The sequence below is a fragment of the Onychostruthus taczanowskii genome, unplaced genomic scaffold, assembly GCF_017590055.1.
Source record: "Onychostruthus taczanowskii isolate IOZ18803 unplaced genomic scaffold, ASM1759005v1 scaffold6, whole genome shotgun sequence".
NCBI lineage: Eukaryota > Metazoa > Chordata > Aves > Passeriformes > Passeridae > Onychostruthus > Onychostruthus taczanowskii.
In genome coordinates, this window is record NW_024503679.1 from 14585203 (window position 1) to 14605329 (window position 20127).

A 20127-nucleotide genomic window follows, 5' to 3' on the forward strand; every position below is an offset into this window, starting at 1 on the left:
GTCGCCCGCCCGCGCCCGGCGCTCCCGGGGGTTCCCGCGCCGCCCGAGCGGCTTTGGCCGCTCCCGGCGCCTGCTCGGCCTCAGCTCTGATCCCGGCCCCTTAAGGCGAGGTCAGACCTGTTGAGAACGCGCCTTTATTCGCCCCGCGGAGGGTGGGAATCGGCTGGGAGCGAGGGGATCCCCATCCCGCAGGGTGCGGGCGGCGCCCAGGGGGGAGACGAGGTGTAGCTCTGAACGTGGGTTTTGTAAGCATGACCAAGAAACGTTTTTTATGTCAATGGATTTGCCGCTGGACCAGTGTAACTCGTTTGATTTCAGGTCTGCTGTGGACTGGGGTGATGGCTCAATTGCAAATTTAAGTGATTTTTTTTTTTTTTTTTATTATTTTCATGTAGCTTGTCATTGAGGCGCAATGTCATTGTGAGCAATGCTTTGGCCGTTGGGTTTGTTTTGGAGCATCCAGTTGCCCAGGGTCACCAATGTGACACGCAGCAATCACCGTGGCACGAAGCTGTGCCCTGTTGTCCCCAGCTGTTCACTCTGGCAACAGCTGGAAGTCTCCAGGCAGTCCCTGAGACGCGGAGGGATGCTGAAATCAATTCCTCACCCAAAGCGGGCGAGCCCCCGGCCCGGTGAGCAGGAACCACCTGGCTGGCTCTCCGTGTGCTTTCGCTTTGTAGCTGCAGGGAGCCGGATCTGAAGTGTCTCTGCCTGGAAACTCCTGGCTGAAGCAGCGATCCACGGCCTTGCTTCTGATTTAATGTGACACCGAGGCTGGGAAACAATATTATCCCAGTGTTTTCCTGCAGCAGGGAAACCACGATGGGCTGCAGTTGGTGTTTGAGGTGCCCCTGCTGAAAGCGTGGCACGGCACACTCAGAGTCCTCCAGCAAGGAATGATGTGAAGGTATTTTCCTCCTGAGAATGATTGCTCTGGAGCTCTGTTTTCAGATGTAAGAAAAGCTGCTCTGGGTGGCTGGAGCTTTGAGTGTTGTGATTTGATCTTTGGAGTTCAGGTTAGGGGAGAAAGTGTTCCAGATATTTCATTATTTTGTTACGCTTCCTCTCTGAACTTTCACGTTTCTTTCTGTACAGATTTTTCCTGTGTTTCCGCTTTCTATCCTTAATACAGAGAGAATTATTTTAAATATTTTCAGTTTCTAAAAGGAATATCTGGTACTAAGTGCTCATAAAATAAGAGGAAGTTATCTTCAGGGGATAGAAAATACAACTCAATGGACATATTTTGCTTTTTTCATGGAAAAGTGATTTTTAATATATTAATTACATTTGGGATGGATAGGACAACAACATGGACTTCTGGGAGGAAAGAATTGCAGTCTTTGGGGTTTTAAACTGAAGGAGTGAGGGACTGGGGCTGGCAGATTTCTACCATGGTGCTGCAATTCCCTAGCTAAAAATTCAGGAAATCTCTGTCCCGTTTCTGTTGGAAATCAAGCAGCTCTGGGGCTGCCAGTCCATGGGCCATGTGGGTATTGGAGACTGACAGGGAATTCTGGGGAGAAAATGGAACTCCTTGTGACCTTCTTGGTCTTCCTTGCACCGAGACCTGCAGACCCCAGGCTGGGGATTTCCCTTCCTCTGGGGGCAGGAATCATCTGGAATTATTCCTGTTGGACTAACGTGAGCTGGCCAGAGGTGAGGCTTCCCTGAGCCCCAGAGAGGAGGTGAAAGCTGTGTATTTTTGGGGGGAGCTGGTGGCTCTCAGAGGGCTCTGGCTGGGCTCCACATCTGCCTGGTAGTGAACCTGCCTCACCCCACAGAGGCAGGGTGTTTTTAATTAATGCTTTGGTTTTGGTTTTATCCTAAAGGTGAGAAAAATATTAGGCCACAATTGTAGTGGCCCTTTCAGTCTGGGTCTCAGGACTAAATTTTGCCTGGAACTCTGCACTCAGGTGCTCAGGTGACATCCCCAGACCCCTGAGAGAAAGCAGAGCTGAGTGAGGACTGAAGTCCCTCCAGTTCCATCAGAGTTTTGCCTGGCTAAGGGCGTAGGCATTTGGCTACAGATTAATTCAGTTTTGTTTTCACCCAGAGAACGCTGCAAACTCCCCAGAAAGATAGATTTAATTTTTTTTCCTCGCTAACACAATCACAAAATAATACAAACTTCTCCCCACAAAGTGTTGATTGTTCTATAATGGAATCGTAAGTAATTTTGTAGTCGCTTTGGGGAAAAAGCAAAAACTGTTCTTAGCACCTGCTGTATGATATCACAAAGCTAAGGCTCATAATGATTCTAATATGTGAAGGCAGTTGCATAATATCATCATATTACAGTTTGTATAAGGAAAAAAAGAATCATGGACAAGAGATTGCCAGTAGAAACTCTTCCCAAATGCTATTTTTTTCCTCATTGCTGTTCCTCTGTCTCAAAATATCTTTGCATTTTCCTTGTCAGAGTCTGTGGGTTTCATTGGTGGAAATAACAGCCAGCAAATAATGAAGAGGGAAGGGGGGAAAAAAATCACCATGTTAAAAAAAAAAAAAAACAAAAAAAAAAAACCACGCAGTTTTCTATAGAAGCTAATGTTCCATAAAGAGATGCAAAAGGAAGAGAAAAAGATACTAGATAGCACAGCTGCATTGAATTGCAAGACAGCTGGAATTTTTCAATGTAACCAGATTTTAGATGAGTTTTCTTTTCATTTCTCTATAATAAGAGCTTTGTAAACCACAGTCCTAAACAAAATCTTGGTGGTGGCGATGATGAAAATAGGAAAGAACAGTGCTGCTGGTGCTGTGTGTGTGACAGCCGAAATAGGAGGCCAGATCCTTGGGAGCTGTAAGCCTGTGTCAGCAGAGGCACACAGCTCCACTGGCTGCAGAGCTGCAGGCCCTGAGGATAAAATTGCAGCATCCAAAGGGAAGATGCCTAGTGGTCAGGATGCCCTCAGTGCCCTCAGCTGAATGGATGAGAATGAAAGAAATTTCAGGCAGAGCCTCTAATAAGACTTAGAGCTGAATCGGAGTTTGCCCTGTGAAATCCTGGGCAGCAGAAACCAAAGCAGCTACTCCAGCCTTGGAAGGAATCCAAGATGCCTCTGCCTCACGTCCAGACTCTCAGTCTGACCTCTCTGAGCGATAAATAGTGAGTTCACATTTCACCCTGATCCTCCCTGAACCTGCCCCCTTGCAGAGGGCTCGGCGTAGGAGAGGTCAGGCCCTCGCGGGCATGCCAAGGTGTGATAAAAGGAGAGAAGTTCTCCTGCTCTCTTTCTCCCTCGCTCCCTCCCTCATTACGTTCGCTGGGGTCAGCGTAGTCTGACTCCTCAGCAGACAGAAGAGCAAGAGGCATTTCCAGCAATAGTTCCTGTTCTGCCACCTGCCTGCCATGTGCTCTTTAGCAGCTCGCCTCATCTCTGCTGGTCTGTAAGACACAGGGCAAACGCAGCCTGACGGGAGAATAATACAGGTTCTCAACCTGTGAAATACCTCATTGAGAAACCAGAGTGTTCAAATGTTTTGGATATCTTAATGCTCACAGTTTGCCAGAAATAAAACCCCAGGAGGATTTTCAATGCACCTCAGCAGGGCAGAAAGCACTACTTGGCCGCCTGCAATTGGAAAGGAGTCTCTTGACATTCTGTGCTACATCCTAACAACATCTTCCTTTGAGCAAGAAATCAGTGCTGTTTTCATTTTTCTGTTGTGATCGCTTTAAATTCCTAAACTGGATCAGAACCAATGCTTTTTTCCTTTGTGGCAGCAGGGGGGTGATTTAGTTAATGCTGGGCTCGGATGCCAAATCATGAGTTCCAACTTATTCCTATCAGTGGTCATCCATCAGCAAACTTGGGGGCGTGAGGCAGAAATATAAGCACACTGACAATTTGCCAGAATGATTTAAGACCTGGCATTTAAGAGTTCCTGTTGTAGTTGTTCTTTTGACATGTCTCCTAATTTGCTCCCATCTTGAAGACACTCACTGCTTTAAGACTTAAACAATTTTCATCTGGGAAAGGAGCTCAGCAGCAGGAACAGGGGGGCCTTATCCAAGGGTGAGGTTGCACAAGGGCAGACAAACCTCCTGACTTCTGCGTCATCAGCAAACAGAAATGTGCCTGTAGGAATGCTGCTCTATTGGCTTTGCCTCTCACAGGGGAGGAGAAGGCAAAAAGCAATATGCATTATTGATCAGAATGTGCAGGTGAACGAAGATGGACAAGGATAGGTCACAACTTTATTAACTCCATGTAGGCAGCATTGCACAGATCCAGGGCTGAGTTATGCTGTCTGATATCCTGGATCTCAAATATCTGTGATCCACAGACCCACCCCCTCCTCCGAATCCTTCACCATCAGTTGTAGATGTGGTACCAAGACTTCCCTGTGCCCTAGGCACAGACCCCAGCAGCAGTATCCAAACTGCCTGTGCTGTGGGAGCTGGTCTCTCCATCCTGAGCCATAAAACAAGAGCCATGGTTGAGCTGAAGTGCTGGGACAGGAGATGTACTCATGTCCCTCATGAGCACAGGCGTGGATCAGCTGCCAGCTCTCCCTTACCCTTCCCACACACAGAAAAGCAGCAGAACCTGCTGTAACTCGCCCTGTCCCATCACCACCTTTGCCTGCTGGATTTATTCATGTCCTAAACATCCTCTCTGTGCTCTCCTGTGACAGTCGTTCACCATAGTAACAAGAAAGTCAAGAAGCACAAAAGCTGAATGCAACCAAGGTGGAGCAAATGCTGTTCAGGCAGAGTGCTGCAGAAAAGTCACAAAAACCCTCTCAGCACAGCTCTAGGCTGGCAGAATAACCAAGCCTCTGAATCCTCTCGATGGGATTTAATTGCCTCTGAATAGATTGCAGCTTTCTCGGATTCATTTGCTCCTCACTATGAATCACTGGAACATTTTCATGGTCACAAATGTTCACAGCAAAACTGTTCAGGGAAGTGTGTGACGGGCAGGAATCCAAGTGGGTTGTTTTGGTTTTCATTCTGGTGAGATCCACTGATCACAGGTTGCAAAAGGTTTTCTTCTCTGTTGCAAGATGTTTCCCTCTCTCACATTAGTTTGACTTTATGACATTATCTGTCAGAAATTACATTAGTCTGTGCTGTTCTCAAAGGTTTTATATTCAGATTGGTACCAGCAGCAACCACCTTGAAGAGTTGCACAGAAAATCAAACATGGATACATGGTTAGAGTACAATATTATTTAAAATAGGTAAGTTTACATCTTAGACTAAAACTTAAATGTATTTACATGTATGTGTGCACGTCTTTGTGCTTGACCAGTGCCTTTTGGCCCTCAAGTACATGAAGACTGGCCTGTTTTCCAGAGTTATTTGTTCCAATATATAATTTTTCATGGAATATTTCACGGTTAGGTGGACAACGGGAGTCAATTTTTTGAGTGAGAATGCATATGTAATGTCATCTGCTTTACCATGAATTTACTCCTGCATTTGCTCAGAATTTTGTTGAGCTGGTTTTCCAAGTATTCCCACTGTTGACTATGTTCAACACAGTAGATGTAGAAAGCAAATGAAAAAGAAATGGGAATGCTCTCATGGAAACTGTTAGGCTGTGTCTGCTCAGCTCTTCTCAGCACTCAGGATCTGAAAATTGCTGCTAAATTTTGATTAGATTTCATATGGCTTCATTGCTACCAAATAAATTTGGAGCACAGCATCCCAAAAATACGTAAATTGAAGTACTAGATTTAGAGCCTGCGTTTTCTCTTTCCAAGTGACACAACTTGCATGGATGTAGGAAAAAATGCATTGTCTGTTTGGATGTAAGGTAAAGGAGAATATATTATGGAGAAAGACCACAGCCTGGCCATGCCTGATGTGGCCCAGTGCTCTGGCTCCAAAGAGCTTTGATAATGACTTTTAAAAAGAGTGATCTGTGCTTTGGTAAAGCATTGTAAAGCTTTTTCTTCCCAAGCCAGCAAGCAGTAACCTTGTCCTAGAAAACATGAGGATGTGCCACTGTTGTAAAGATCCACTCTTCTCTTTTGATGCATTTTTAAGTGAGGGAAGTGCTACTCAAATGCCCTTGAAAATCTTTAAAAGTGGCTCTTGGAACATTTATTTTTTCTTATTCTTTCTTTCATTCTGTATCCATCCATATGATTCCATCTGTTGGTCCAAAAGGCTCAATATGACACTGAAAACAGACCAAGTTTCTTTCAAAATTTCTCCTTTAATTTAAGCCATTTTTTCCCTAGGAAGGCATCAAACCCAAGAAATCCATATTCCAAGCCCATTTGAAAGGGTAATAGAACTAATGGGGAAATGGCTTGTATTTACTTTTAAAACAACCCCCTGAGTATCACATGTCAAAGCTAAGTGAAACATTGCAAGTGTCAAGTTTATGTCTGTACCCAGCCGTGATGCCTGAGCAGGTTTCAAGGTCTCAGCCTGCCAAAGACTGACACACACACTTAACTTTCTGCACTGGAATCTTTCCCTGACTTTAATGCAGGCATCTCTGCAGGATCAAGGCTGGGATTCATGCAGACCCATCAGCTGTCTCTCGTGCATCTCTCTTATGTCAGCCAGGTCTGCTTCTGTTGTGGTGATTTTTATTAATTGGCTACTAGGGAAGCAAAGTAAGACTCTATCCATAAAGAATACAGGAAAAAAATGGGAGATGGAGGTGATGGGAGAGCAAAGCAAGAGAAAGGACAGATTCCATCTTGAGGTGGAGACTGAGTCCGTTTGCCTTAGAGTCAGTGACAGGAGAGTTCCACCAACACTCTCTTCTCTGGACAAAGCTGATTGCTTCCCTCCATGTGCCAAAAAATTCCTGCTGCACATCACTTCTCTTCCTCTACCTGTCTCCTGACAGCCATGTGATGTCTCATTAAAACATGCACAAACAAATACAAAACACATCACCAAGCAAAAGCTCTTTCCGTGCAATAGGTTTATCCCAGGATGTATCAGTGTCAGCTCCAGAGCAGAAATTTACAGCCAGTTTGAGGTGCTATCAGCATGCCAGGACTAAAAAGGCACCAAATGAGCCACGGTGTGAGGGAGAAGATGTCAGCCCAGACACAGCACACCATATTCCTGGGATAAAGAAACAATGCAGAAAGCAGCAGTGGGTAACAGATGAGGTATTAGGCCTAGCAGGGAGAAGACAAGAGCTTAAATCAAAAAGACATCCTGATGAGACTGGATGTAAGCTGAGCACACAGGCCTTCAACGAGGGATATGAGAGGTGGTTAGACATAACACTGCAGGAATTCATCCACAGTGAGCAGTGCAGGAGTTGGAGCAACAGGATGGGAGAGGTGGATGCAAAAGGACTTTTCAGCGCTGTCGAGGAAATTGGCCAAACTCCCTCCCAGAGGCAGTGTCATCAGGGCAGCATATGGCAAAAGGGAAAGAAAAAAACCAAAAAAAAAAAGGAAAGTAATGGAAAAAAGAGACAGGAATATTTTAAGAATCTCAGCTTTTGCTAAGTTGCAGAAAGAGTGTGTGGACAATCTGGGATTTCAAGCCTAATCTTTGGAGTTGGTGCAGGCCATAAGCTCATCTCCCACACTCATATATTTGCAATTTCTTCCAATGGTGTAATGTGGAAAGATTTTTATACTTAAAATATTTAATATATTTATCCTATTAACATGATGCAAAATAGTCAATAATTTACATATATTTACATCTAATGTTCATTTATAGGCAGACAAATATAAATTTACCAGTGTGTGTGCATATGGCTGTAACATATGATTAATACACTGTCAGCATAATCTAACAGCTCAGAACCATCAGTTGTGCAAATAGTCCTTTCTAGCCATGTTTTCTACTGCTATTTAACCTTTCTCCTTCCCTTCCTCCCCCCTTTCACAGTCTGTCTCACTCACCCTCGCTTCAGTAGCCTGCCTTAAAATAGCAGGCAAGGTCTGTGCAGTGGTGACTCTTTTTATACACGTTTCACAATGCCTAAAACATTATGGGATCTCTTCTCAGAGGCTTTTGGGTAGGAGGGGAGTAGAAATCAACAAAAAATATTCCTCCCAGATCTCTTAGGTGGGAAGAAGATAAGCTGTCCAACTATCCTTCACTGGGGCTCTGTTTTCAATAATCTTCCCCAAGCATGGAAGATTTGTTTGTTCCTAGAGCAGGGATGTCCAGCACACACATGAGTAATGGCTGTATCATCCCAGCGCCGACTTGCATTTCATGATACAATATATTTTGCATGCTTTATGGCCCAATCCTGAATTTTTTATTTGATGTGGGCGATTCTTCATCCTCAAAACAGTCCTGTTGACTTCACAGGACTCTTTGGACTCCCCATGAAAGTGAAGTTTATGGTCTCACTCATGTTTCTCCTTTATGGCCCAAAGCACCAGGCTGACCTTCCAGGAGGTTCTGTGCTGCTGGGAGCAGAGCAGTTGTTTTCCCTCTGCTTTTCTCTCAGGATACCTGCTCCTCTCCCAGCAGCACCCTGGAGCACACGCGGCAGCGCTTATGGAATGCACTAAACACTTCCAGACTGCCTCGGTCAGGAACAGACACCTGTCTTATTTCACACGTCCGGCTTCCTGAAACCCCTGCTTGGATTTACACCCTGGGAAATTGCTGAATGTGTGGAGGCTTAATTTCCCTGCCTTTTGGAGTGTTTTGTCCAGTGCATGAGAGCTGAAGTACCACAGCAGTGTTTCTGTCAGCCACTGTGCTGCTGGTGGCCGGGTAACAAAGCCACCAGCAGCAAATGCCAGAGCATGCTTTGGTTCACTCCTGCTTAGGAATTCCTTGCACATCACCATGCTGAGAGCCATGGACGTCTCTAGATCTGGCCCCTCTGTCTGAGGAATTAAAATATTAAACTGAGAATTTGTAAGGAACTTTCAGAGGGCTGCCAGATTTCCGTCCTCTCACTTCGCTTCATGTCTCCATTTCTTGTCACTCTCAGTATGACTTTTCTTTTTCAATCCATAAATAATTTTGTTTCAGTGACACGTCAAATGATTGGACTTCTTTCCTTCTTTCCTTCTTTCCTTCTTTCCTTCTCTCCTTCTTTCCTTCTCTCCTTCTCTCCTTCTCTCCTTCTTTCCTTCTTTCCTTCTCTCTTTCTTTCCTTCTTTCCTTCTTTCCTTCTCTCCTTCTCTCCTTCTTTCCTCAAAAAACAATCCTGACCTGTCAAAAAAAAAAAAAAATCCTAAACAATTCAAGATTTCAGCAGAAAAATATTTGATGAAAATAAGGTGTTGGTTTTTGCTTTTTTTTTTTTTTTTTCCTGTGAAACACACTGATCACTAAACTTTTCTTTATTTGAAAAATCAGGTTTCCATCAGAAATGTTTCCATCAGAGAGTTTTTATTCAGTGTGCAGTCCTGCTAACAGTTACAGAGGTGCAACATCTGTTGACTTCAGTCGAAGTTGCACCCCAGTAATTGAAAGCAGAATTGGGTCTGCTCTTTGTAGGGTGTGTTGAACGGACAGGATCGTGCATTGACTGAAGTGTTACTCTTAGCAGTAAGTGATCCTCTAATTTAATCCTCCACTCTATTCACATCTCAGATACGAAATGTTTAATGTTTAATAAACTGCTCAGTGGTAAGAGAGTGAGTTACCATCAGTGCATTGCTCAGCCAAAATTGTAGAGTAAACTACTCTCAATAGTAGGTTTATGTTACCATTTACATTAGTGGGTAAAACCTAAATTGGAGTTTTTATGTATTATGTGTTACTTATATAATGCACTATATAAGGAGGTTTATTTTCTCAGCTTCCTCAGATTTCATGGTGGATGTTACTTGATTGTACGTATTAGTGGTAAATTACCAGTGCAATTCTCTTTTTTATACACTTTATGTATCCATGCAAACGGATTTTACATCCAGTCTGTAGTTTCCTTGGATATGAAAAAGAATCTCCCCAAACCTATAATTTGGGGGGGTTGGGGGGGGAGGATGACCTGGCACAGCTTCATTTAAATCCCACATACATTTTTTTCATTCCCTGTCCCAAACTTGCCTTTTATACATATTGCACCACACAGGACAAGCCATATTTTACATTTGTATGTTGTTCACACCAGAATGGGGGAAATGTATATATTGTATACATAAGGATTTTTAAAAATATAAGTATGTGTATCTACTATTTAATGATACAGTCACATTTAAATTACTCTTTCATTTTTGTGCTAATGACTTTATCTTTTCTTTGTGGTTCTTTTAGTCTTAAATAATTTTGTGCTTGGTACAGCAATTTGCTGATCAATAGAGTTGCAGCTCCTACTCTACCTTTTTTCTACTAAGAAAATCCATATTTAAAATGTTCATCTTACTTGAAAGGTAAGTTTTATTAATTTATTTCCTCTCAGAAATACTTGAAAACAAATTTGATGAGTCAGCTGCACCATATTTGCAGCCAGCACCTGATAACCAAGTGTCTGCAAGTGAAAAAAACCCACTGAAAAACTTGCAGAACAATTCGTTAAAGTTTGAATAAAAAGAAAAATACATTTATATCCCATTTCTTAGAAATTACATATTCTTTGTTCTTGTTTTTTGAAAATTTTGGCATGAATAGAAAAGTTCTCAAAGATTTGCAAATTTATTGAATGTTTCAATAGCTTCTGTTTAAACGTAACTACTTTATTTGGAAGTTATAAAGATCGCATGCCTGTTAGAAACATTTAAATAAAAGCAAAGTTTTGGTCTCATTACACACCAAAAATATTTATGTATAATCATTAAGCCAAATTAGTGGTGTTATTGGGGAGAATTAAGTTTTATAAGCATCTGAAATGTGAAGTCTTTGTCTTTTGTATTTAGATCTTTGCCAACAGCAGTTTTGTGCTAGTGCAATGAGAGACCTCACTCACCATTAATGCTATTTGAAATGAAGCAAGGAAAATATTTATTATCTAATTCATTATAAATTTTAATCGCCATCTGTAATAGCATAGATGTTCACAGGTGTTTTTAAAAGTCTTGACTTGTTTTAAATCAGTGATGAAAAATACTCCTGTCTTTAGAAGGATCTTTAAATTCTTCCATCTAGATAAGGAGTTATTTCTATGAGCAGTTGATTTCCAAAATCTCTGTAAAATCTCCTGGACCCCAGTGTCTTAGCCCAAGAATGATCTGGTCTTTTAAAATCTTGCATCACTAGGCAAACACACAAGTCTGATAAGCAGGATTCATGTTGTGGTGTTAAATGCGGGTAAAAAACAATGTAGGTGGTACAATAGTATGGAACAATTCCCTGAATCATTAAAAGCTGGTTAAATTGTGTTGATCCATCATTCTAAATAAGTGAGGAGGAACAAAACTGAGCATTGTGAGGAGTGAGGATGGGACATGATTTTTCAGCAAGAAAAGCTTTCCTGGCTTAGCATGAAAATATGTGTTAAGAGAGTCTTAAAATCAATATACCATGAATTAGCAGTCAGCAGAAAACAGCCAGATGACAGGGGGAATATGATTAATTTCTTAGAATGACTAAGATCTCAGGCAGCTTGCGGAGCAGAATATTTGGAGATTGTGAATAGAGTTAAAAGAAATTCCTTTAATTTGATCTGGAAGCGTGTTTATGACAGACATAAAACACTTGAATTCTGCTGAGGATTTCCTCTTGTGCTGCAGTCCTGACTCTGCTCTTTACAGCTGCTCTGTAAGTACTGGCTGCTGAGCCAGACAGGCCAGCCCTCTTACACCCCCGTGCATGGAAATGAAGTTTCCAGTTCTAGATGGGTAATTAGATAACCCAGCACTGAGGGTGTAATGGTAATGAAGTGAGGAGGAAAGGATCCCTCAATAATCAGATCTTTCTCAGGCATTGAAAAGAAAATGCTTTTTGATGTTTTTCAAAAGACACTCAGCTGCCTTATTCCACCTCTTTCCTTTCCTTCATTTCAGCTTAAAAATTACAGTTTTTTCATTAGACAAACAACATCCATAGGTGCTCTGGATGCAAACGAATGTGGATTGCCTTAATATGGGAAGTGACAGCCCCTGGCATTTGTCTGAATATTAATGCTGAATCAGATGGAGAAATCATTATGGCTGATGGTTTTGGTTATTAAGTTTAAAATGTCAGAAGCCTGAGTTTAAGTTTTCGTGACAGCAACAAATGTTTCGTAATTTTTTTAATACTTAAGTTTCAATTTAAATTCAAATTTCCACTTCTTTTTTGTCTTATCTTTTGGGCTTTCAGTGCCCAGGAACTTTTATTTTGGTGGACTGGGAGAAGTCTGAAGTCTAGTTTGAACTGGGAGAAAACTGCTATCTGTAGTTGCAGCACCTTTGCTTTTTGTGCTATTGGCCTCTCTCTTTTCCTCCTGGGATCATGTAGGACATTTTCATAACATTTTTATAGCACAGGACATTTCATAGCATTTTCAGAGAGGCTCATGGCCAGTTTTTTGAGCAGTTCCAGCCTGGGCCAGATTTCCAGAGCTGCATCCTGCAGTTCCCACTGTTGTATTTACAGAGACATTCAACAAAGCCCTCAAGCTGTTGAGTTCTTTTGAAAACCTGGCCACATTTTTCTGTGCTGGCTCTGGGTATAAAAACTGGGCACTGATGCTCTGTGGTTGAGCTCTTCTGCTATTTCTGACCTCACAGGACATGTCTGGATGTTCTGGTGGTGCTTCTTGAGGACTGTAAGCTGGCAAAGAGGTCTGGAAGTCTCATCTGGCATGGAAGTTTGTCTTGGAAGATGCTAAAAGACTTGGTCTTCATCAGTGAAAGGTGTGTTTGTGTCTCCCATGAACTTCTGGCCACACAGGCAGCCCAAATGTAGGCTCTGTTAAACTCTGGATCCAAAGAGCCTCTCCCTTTTTTCAAAGGCACGTATTTCTCCTCTTGATCAAAATGCCACCTCTTAGTGACCTCCTGGGTCTGCAACTTCTGTAGAAAACCTCACTGAGCCCTGCAACAAAACAGGTGTGAATGTCAGATTTAAAGAGAGGAATGAGCTCAGGCTCAGAGGGAAGCACTCCTGATGGAGCAGAGGAGAACGAACTACTCCTTTGGCAGAGTCCTGGGAGACGCCCATGCTCGGCGAGAGGAGGGAGCTCGGGGAGAATCAATCTGCTGAGGAGGAGAGGGCAATTCTGCTTTCTGTCCAAGATTAATAGCTCAGTAACCTCAGTGGGAAGCCTGACAGGTACAACCACAGCAGCAGGAAACTCCAGCACAGGCACTGTGCTTTTGAGCATTATTCTCTCATCCTTCAGCATTCCCAGGCAGAGCCTCCTGCCTTACAAACGGGAGTTGCTGTGCTTGGAGTGAGATCCAGCGTTGGATCCAGCCCCAGCCACCCTCACACCAACCCCGCCAGCCCCACAGCTTTTGCTGGGAGTGGTAGCAGCTCCTCAGACTGCAAATCCTCCAAGGCAGAATGCCAGCTGTGCTTTTGGGTAACAGACTCAGAAGCACCAAAGTGACTTAGAAGCTGAAGTCCCCAGCAATCCTGACTGCTGTGCATTCTCTGAATTGCTTTGACTTTCAGAAAGACTGGGGATATTCAGATGTTTATTCCCTTCTAAAAACATTCCTACTGGTGTTTAACAATTATAGTATATTTCCTCTTTGGGATGTTGGAGTGAGTTAAGAGCCCAGTTCCCTCGAGTCAGGCAGAGGAGAACTGAAGACCCATCCCTTGCTGGCAGAAAATATGAAACTTCCTTGTTCAAATGCCTATTTCCTATTTTAATTTTGTTTTATTCCTCACCCTTCTAACACTTTTAATTTGGTTGGGGAAGAGAGGAGAATGGCATTTTCTTTCACATTTATTGTAGAAGATGGGGGATGGAGACCAGCTTTCTTGAACTCTTATATTCAAAATAGCTATAAATAATTAGTTACAGGGACCTAGCTTTCCCCTCCTTTTAAGGGCTAATTTAAGTTCTTTATCAAAATGATTTAAAATGCCTTTCCCAGTGGGAAACTATATTTCAGAGCTTTTATTTATTAGACTTCTCAAAAAGTGTGTTTTTAATGCACATCCTGACTTTGTGCCAAAACTCTCCACTGTAACATTGGGATTGGAGCAACCCTTTGTATAGGGAGTTATATTTATTGGATTTTTACATATTGATACAGAGCAATTCATCTAAATAAATCATACACAGAATTGGCACATAAATCTCCCAGTCTTCACTGCCCACAGTACTATATTACTGTCCTGACAACCTGCCTTCAAATACAGAAAACTTTCCTCTTGCTGTACTTTTTTTACTTAGGTCTCCTAAAGTGTCAATGATTTTCTGGGGCTGCGTCGCTTGGTTGTTGTTGCTGTGAGCTGTGGAGTTTGGGCTGTAGATTTTGTTTTATGATGCTGGGACAGGACAACATCACTGATTTTTAAAGGAGGGCAAAGCCTCAAACTCTGCAAGAGGTGTGAGGATCATGATGTAGTAAGCAAAGGCAGATTTCATGGTAGATGGTTGAATATCTAAATATTTTAGCATTATGAGCCCCTATGGCACTGAGAGGAGATTTCTTTCTGTTGATTTAGAAGGTGCAATGTCTCTTGTGCTGCATGGCTGCTTTGAGGAGTGCAGTTTGCTTCAGCAGTTCCAGGGCTCCCAAACTGTGTGTGTGTTTGTAGGCTGGACTCCTCCTTTCTGGGACACCCTCTGCCCTCTCCCAAATTGTTTGCTGTTTTCTGAGCAGAAGCTGAATATGAGAGAGACCGGGCCTAATTATTTTAAGTGTATACAAAACCATAAGCCAGGCCATGGATGGTACAATCCAGTGTGACCCTCTGGCAGTTCACAGATCTGCCTGGCTGTGTTTTGAATCCCTGCCATTACAAATCCCAGGGATGTGACAGCCTTCTCAAAAAACTCCAGTTCAGTCTTTCCCAGTGAAGGGTTAAGAGCTGTGGCTTTCCAAAGGGATTCTGCAGTACTGGGCCCATCACTGCAGAAGGCTCTGGTCTTTCTGACAAAAGGGCTCTGACATCCAGGCAGTACTCTTGAAAGTTCAGAGTTTGGAAAGTCAGAGCTCTGTAAGAAATCATTACAATAAAAGGTAGAACAGATTCCAGCAAGTGTTCAATCACCCAGCGTGGTGCCACTTAGAGGCAGAAGACCTTAAAACAGCCAGCAAGATGCCTGCAGAAGAAGCCTCTGTGCCAGCTCTGGCACTCTGTGCCTGTCATTCCACTCTGTGCCTGTCATTCCACGCCTTTCATCCCAGGTAAGTTCGGCGGAGGGGCTGGGGACAGGTTGGGTCAGCTCGGCCTGGGCACTGCTGAACATCATTTTATTCACTAGAAGAAAACAGAAGGAATACAAGCTAAGCTAACTTCCCTGATTGAAAAATAAATACCTTTCTTGAGGATGCTTCATGTAGAAATAGGGGAAAGGGCACAAAGGCACCTGCAGGAGGCCATCAGTGGCACTGCTGTCAGCATTCACCTCTGGCTGGTGTCCAGCTGTGGCCATCTCCAGGGTCTGTCATTGCAAGCACGTCTGGAGAAGAAACTAAACAGAGAGACCCTCCTCTCTCAAAAATCTTCTTAAAATGCCCAGCTAGTACTATTCCTGTGGGAAAAGGGGATGCTCCAGCCTAGCCCACTGTCACAGTGTCTCATGTCATATCAGCAGTCCATGGATTCATGGGTCAGGCCTTCCTCTGGCCCACTCTGTTTGTAAAAGGGGGATAGGATTGGAGATTTCAGCCACAGACAGAGAGTAGGTTTAGATTAGATGTTAGAAAGAATTTCTTCCCTGTGAGGGTGGTGAGGACCTGGCACAGGGTGCCCAGAGAAGCTGTGGCTGCTCCATCCCTGGAAGTGTCCAAGGCCAGGTTGGAAGGGCGGGGAGCATCCTGGGATAGCAGCCTGGAAGGTGTCCCTACCCATGGCAGGGGGTTGGAAATAGATGATCTTTAAGGTTCCTTCCAACCCAAACCATCCTAGATTCTTTGACCACTGGTAATTTTAATGAGTGATGGTTCTGTCACTTTCTATATTACATTCAAGCATATTGTTTACAACCTACCTTTAAAAAATCATAAAACGGCAGAATTTTTTAAAATGCATGCAGACTTGCCTCAGAAGAACAAATTTGTTTCTATGGTAAACAAAAATTCTGGGTTTATTTCCTTCTTTTTTTTTTTTTTTTTACTTGAAATCTGTGTGCATGTCATAAAATATTCCTGTGTACTTTCAAGAATAATTGAAGCATATGTACCCAAAATGTAATACTTTTCATAATGGTTTCAGACTAAATTATCCATTATATGGGACTAACACATAAAAGCCTTCCTCTACATCAAGTGATAGATCAAAGGGAGGCACGATGGCTTGTCCACATGCACAAACCACACCTCTCAGATTCTGAGAACAAGGATATGCTGTCTGCATTTTAACCACATCTCCATGACATGAAACACTATTCCTGCGTCTCCTACTGCGGGAGAGTCAGGTACTCCTGGCTACAAAGATTTCCTTTTACATTTCTCCCCTCTTTTTTTTTTTCTTTTTTTTTTTTTTTTTTTTTTTTTTTTTTGAGTTCCATAATACAGATGAGATTTCAGTGACTAGTCCTGGGTGAGTCTAATTTGAAAACTAAACTCCTCTCTGTTCCTCTCAGGGCAGTGTGGGAACCTCTCGGGGGGAAGTGTGGAGCTCAGTCCTTGGGTGGGAAATCCATGAACCCAAACCCCAGTCCTGCATCCTGGGGGGTTAGTGCTGGTGGAGACATATTCCTGCACAAATCCCAGCAGCTTCAGTGGGCACAGCATGAGAATTATGTGTTCCTGTTCCCTGGATCCCTGTCTTTCTATTTTCTGCTAGTGGTTGGAGCACAGCATTGTGCCTCAGACCCTTCCCCTCTTTACTGGCTTGCTTGTTGAGCTCAGATGTATTTAAAACTTTCTGTGCCTCATTTTTCTAGCTGCACAATTAATTAATCTAGTAATATTTCCACGCTTATAAGGATTCTTAATTACTTTGTCTACCTAAAACCCTTTCCTTCAAGTGGATAATGTGAGGGAGACAAATCCTGAGTGTTACTGGTGGGGAGCATTAATGGATCACTCTCAGATAGGGATCCAACAGTCCCAGCTTTTGGAGTGTTTTGCTGTGAGTTTTTCTCACTGTCTCATCATAAGTAATAAGAAATGCAAACTTACTGGCTTAGTGGCATGATTAAAGATGTTTGTGTTTGGAATTCGACTGCAGTAAGAGACTGAAGATGTATAGTTTAATTTAAGTGCATGTCTTGATCTAGTCTCCCAGCCAGTAGATTGGATGTTAGCCCAATTATTCCCATTAGCATCTGGTTTCTGAGCACTGATGTACTGCCATGATCAGGGAATAAAATTCCTTAAAATAACCTCCCCTAGCTGAAATGTAGAGGTACCTTTTATTGTTGTCGTGGCTGCTAAAAATGTGAAGTGCGCTGGGGAAGTGCTGAGTTGAGGCACCAGAAGAAGAGGCTGTGATCATGGAAAGGCTGAAACTTCTCCTCTGATCATTTCTGACAGCTCAGAGTGGTTCTTCCACAATTGGAACCACTTGTGCTGCTTATTAATATAATGAAACTTATCCTCCAGCAAAAACAGAACCAACGACTGACACAGGAGTGGAGGGAGAGGCTGAAACCTGATCTGCTTAGGGATCTCTTAAAGATGATGGAAGACTAATAAAATCCAGCCTGCTTCCTACCTCCATTACAACTCCCACTCCCAGCCTGTCCTCACGAGCTAAAGTGGAATAATGGCTCCTTCCAGAGCCAAGACATCCATCCCCCAGTACAGCTGAATGGTGTTTGGCACCAGGGCCTGTTTTGGTACCTTCTCTAATCTATGAAATGCTTTACTTTGATTCCATTGGGTGCTATGTGAAGCCTCTAAAATGTTTCTTAATTCTTATTCTTTCTTATTTCTTTAGGGGTAGACTTCTTTGGTCTTGTGTTTTAGGGTTCAGGTTGCTTTTTTTAATAATTATTTTTCAGGTTAAAAAATGTTTCCATAGTACTTCAGAAAAGCCCAGTGTTTGGTATATCTTCATCATGGGGATAACCATAAGAACAGAAAAACATTCATTTTTCCATTGGCAGTGGATTAGAGAAACAGTCATAACTCTGCATTAAATAGGCTTTCTCAACACCAGGAGGGTGATCATGAGATGTGGAGTGAAAAAAAATACTATAATGATTTTAAAAAAATCCAAAAACTCCCAAACCTAAGGTCTTCAGGCTTTTCAAGGAGAAGATAGGAAAGCAGCTAAACAGAACTGTAAGGGTAAGCAGGGCAAAATGTCAGAGTTGATTTAACTCATTACATTTAAGTGGAAAATAAGGGATGAAGGTTTAGTTTAAGAAAAATTAAGGAAATACCCAAGAATGAGTTTACAAAGTGCAATATTTTGTCTCAAAGCTGTAGGGTTAGCAGGTTGGTATCCAGCATCTGTGACTGATTAGGGGCATTTGAGATGGCAGGTGGCTTTAGGAAATGGAAACCTTACAGGGCTTTACAAATACTTTCTGTAGTTAGGCAAAATTATTTGATTTATTCTCGCTGGTTCTCACTGAATAGCCTGGTTTAAAATCTATCAACTTGTCTTAATCCATGTTAATATTTTCTTATAGACACAGTCCTGTGAAAATTCTCCAATTGGATTCTGCAGAGTTGCCCTGGAGAATAATAGAGTTACTCAGTTTACACCACCGAGGGCTGTGTTAAGGTGAAGAACATAAATCATGGCATTTAAAAATGCCAGCCAAATCTTTTAGACAGTAATGAGATCAAGAACCAGATCTGATCATATTTGCTCCTGACAATTTTAAAGAGGCCTATAATTCCACATGCTTCCCCTCTGTGTGGTCATGTTGAAGTTGCCTGTCTGTATCAAGAAGCCAAAGCCCCAAAAAACTCCTCAGCAGGGTGAAGGGTGGAATGGGGTTGATCTGCTGATCAGTTCACACTGTTGGAAAAGGAGCAGGAAAAGGCAGCCCTGCATCTCTTCTTTGCCCTGGTCACTAAGCCATGAGCTCCAGTGAGCCATGCAAGGGCAGGGCCACAGGAAAGCATAAGGTTCTCCTCTTTGGGCTTGGATGGGAACCAAAACTCATCTCTGAGAAGAAATATTTGGAAGAGACACTGAAGACAAGAAAGTAAATCCCATGTCTGGACCTACTCCACAAGTCAAACCAACACACAAAAAAAACTGGCTCCTTTAAAAAGGGTAACAATAGGTAAAACAGAATTTGCAGCTGCAGGAAGTGCGGCCATAACGTTGTTCAGGGCAAGGGGAGTTAAAGCTCTCAATTAACTTTCCCAAATAGCATTCCTGAGGAATAACTCAAGGAGAAAATACTGCAGAAGCCCCAGCACAGGTTTGTTATTACTAGAGAAGAAAAATCAGCATTTGGCCAAACCTTTCCATTATCTGATATTGTAAAACCAGTCCTGCAGTGCGGTCTGGGATGTTCTAACCTCGGCACTGGTCCAGATCCATTTCCAGCTATGGATTGTGTGTCTCTCTCTGTTTGTGTGTTCTTCTGCAGATTTATTTTAAAACACCCTTCCTGAAACTGCCCAGCATCCTGATTTATAGGATTTTACTAAGCTTCCCTTAGCCTTTTCTTTTCTTTACTAAGTATGTTTTACTACTTTGTATTTTCTTCCAAAAAAAATGAATTTTATTAGACAAGAGTTCAAACATAGCTGCATAATGTTTGTTTTACAGATTCTGCATTAAACCACTTTAACACGTTTGTGGACCTGAGGAACTCAGCAAATACTGTGAAGGAAATGCCCTGAGCTTCATCTTTCTGCTTTGAACTGAGCACAGTGAACTTTGCCTGGTTGCTGAGCTGACACGTGAACAACCCATTTGCAATTCATAGAGAGAGAGAGAGCAAGGGGGCCTGATCCTGCTTTTACCAAAGCCAAAGGAAATCCTGCTGCTGACTGCAGCAAAACCAGCAGCAAAATCATAATGACTATTTAAGATGATATTTCACAAGTACAGTAATGTGACAATCATGATAAAGTGGTGGTTCTTCCAGAGGCACCATCTGAATTAATAGGGTCTTTCCAACTAGCTGTCCTTGGAATGGGTTGCAAGAGGTAAAATAAACTTTAAAGAATTTATTTTAAAAAGTCTCTAGGATACTTTGCCATTTGCCGGATTTTTATTCATTTAACAAATAGCTGTTATAT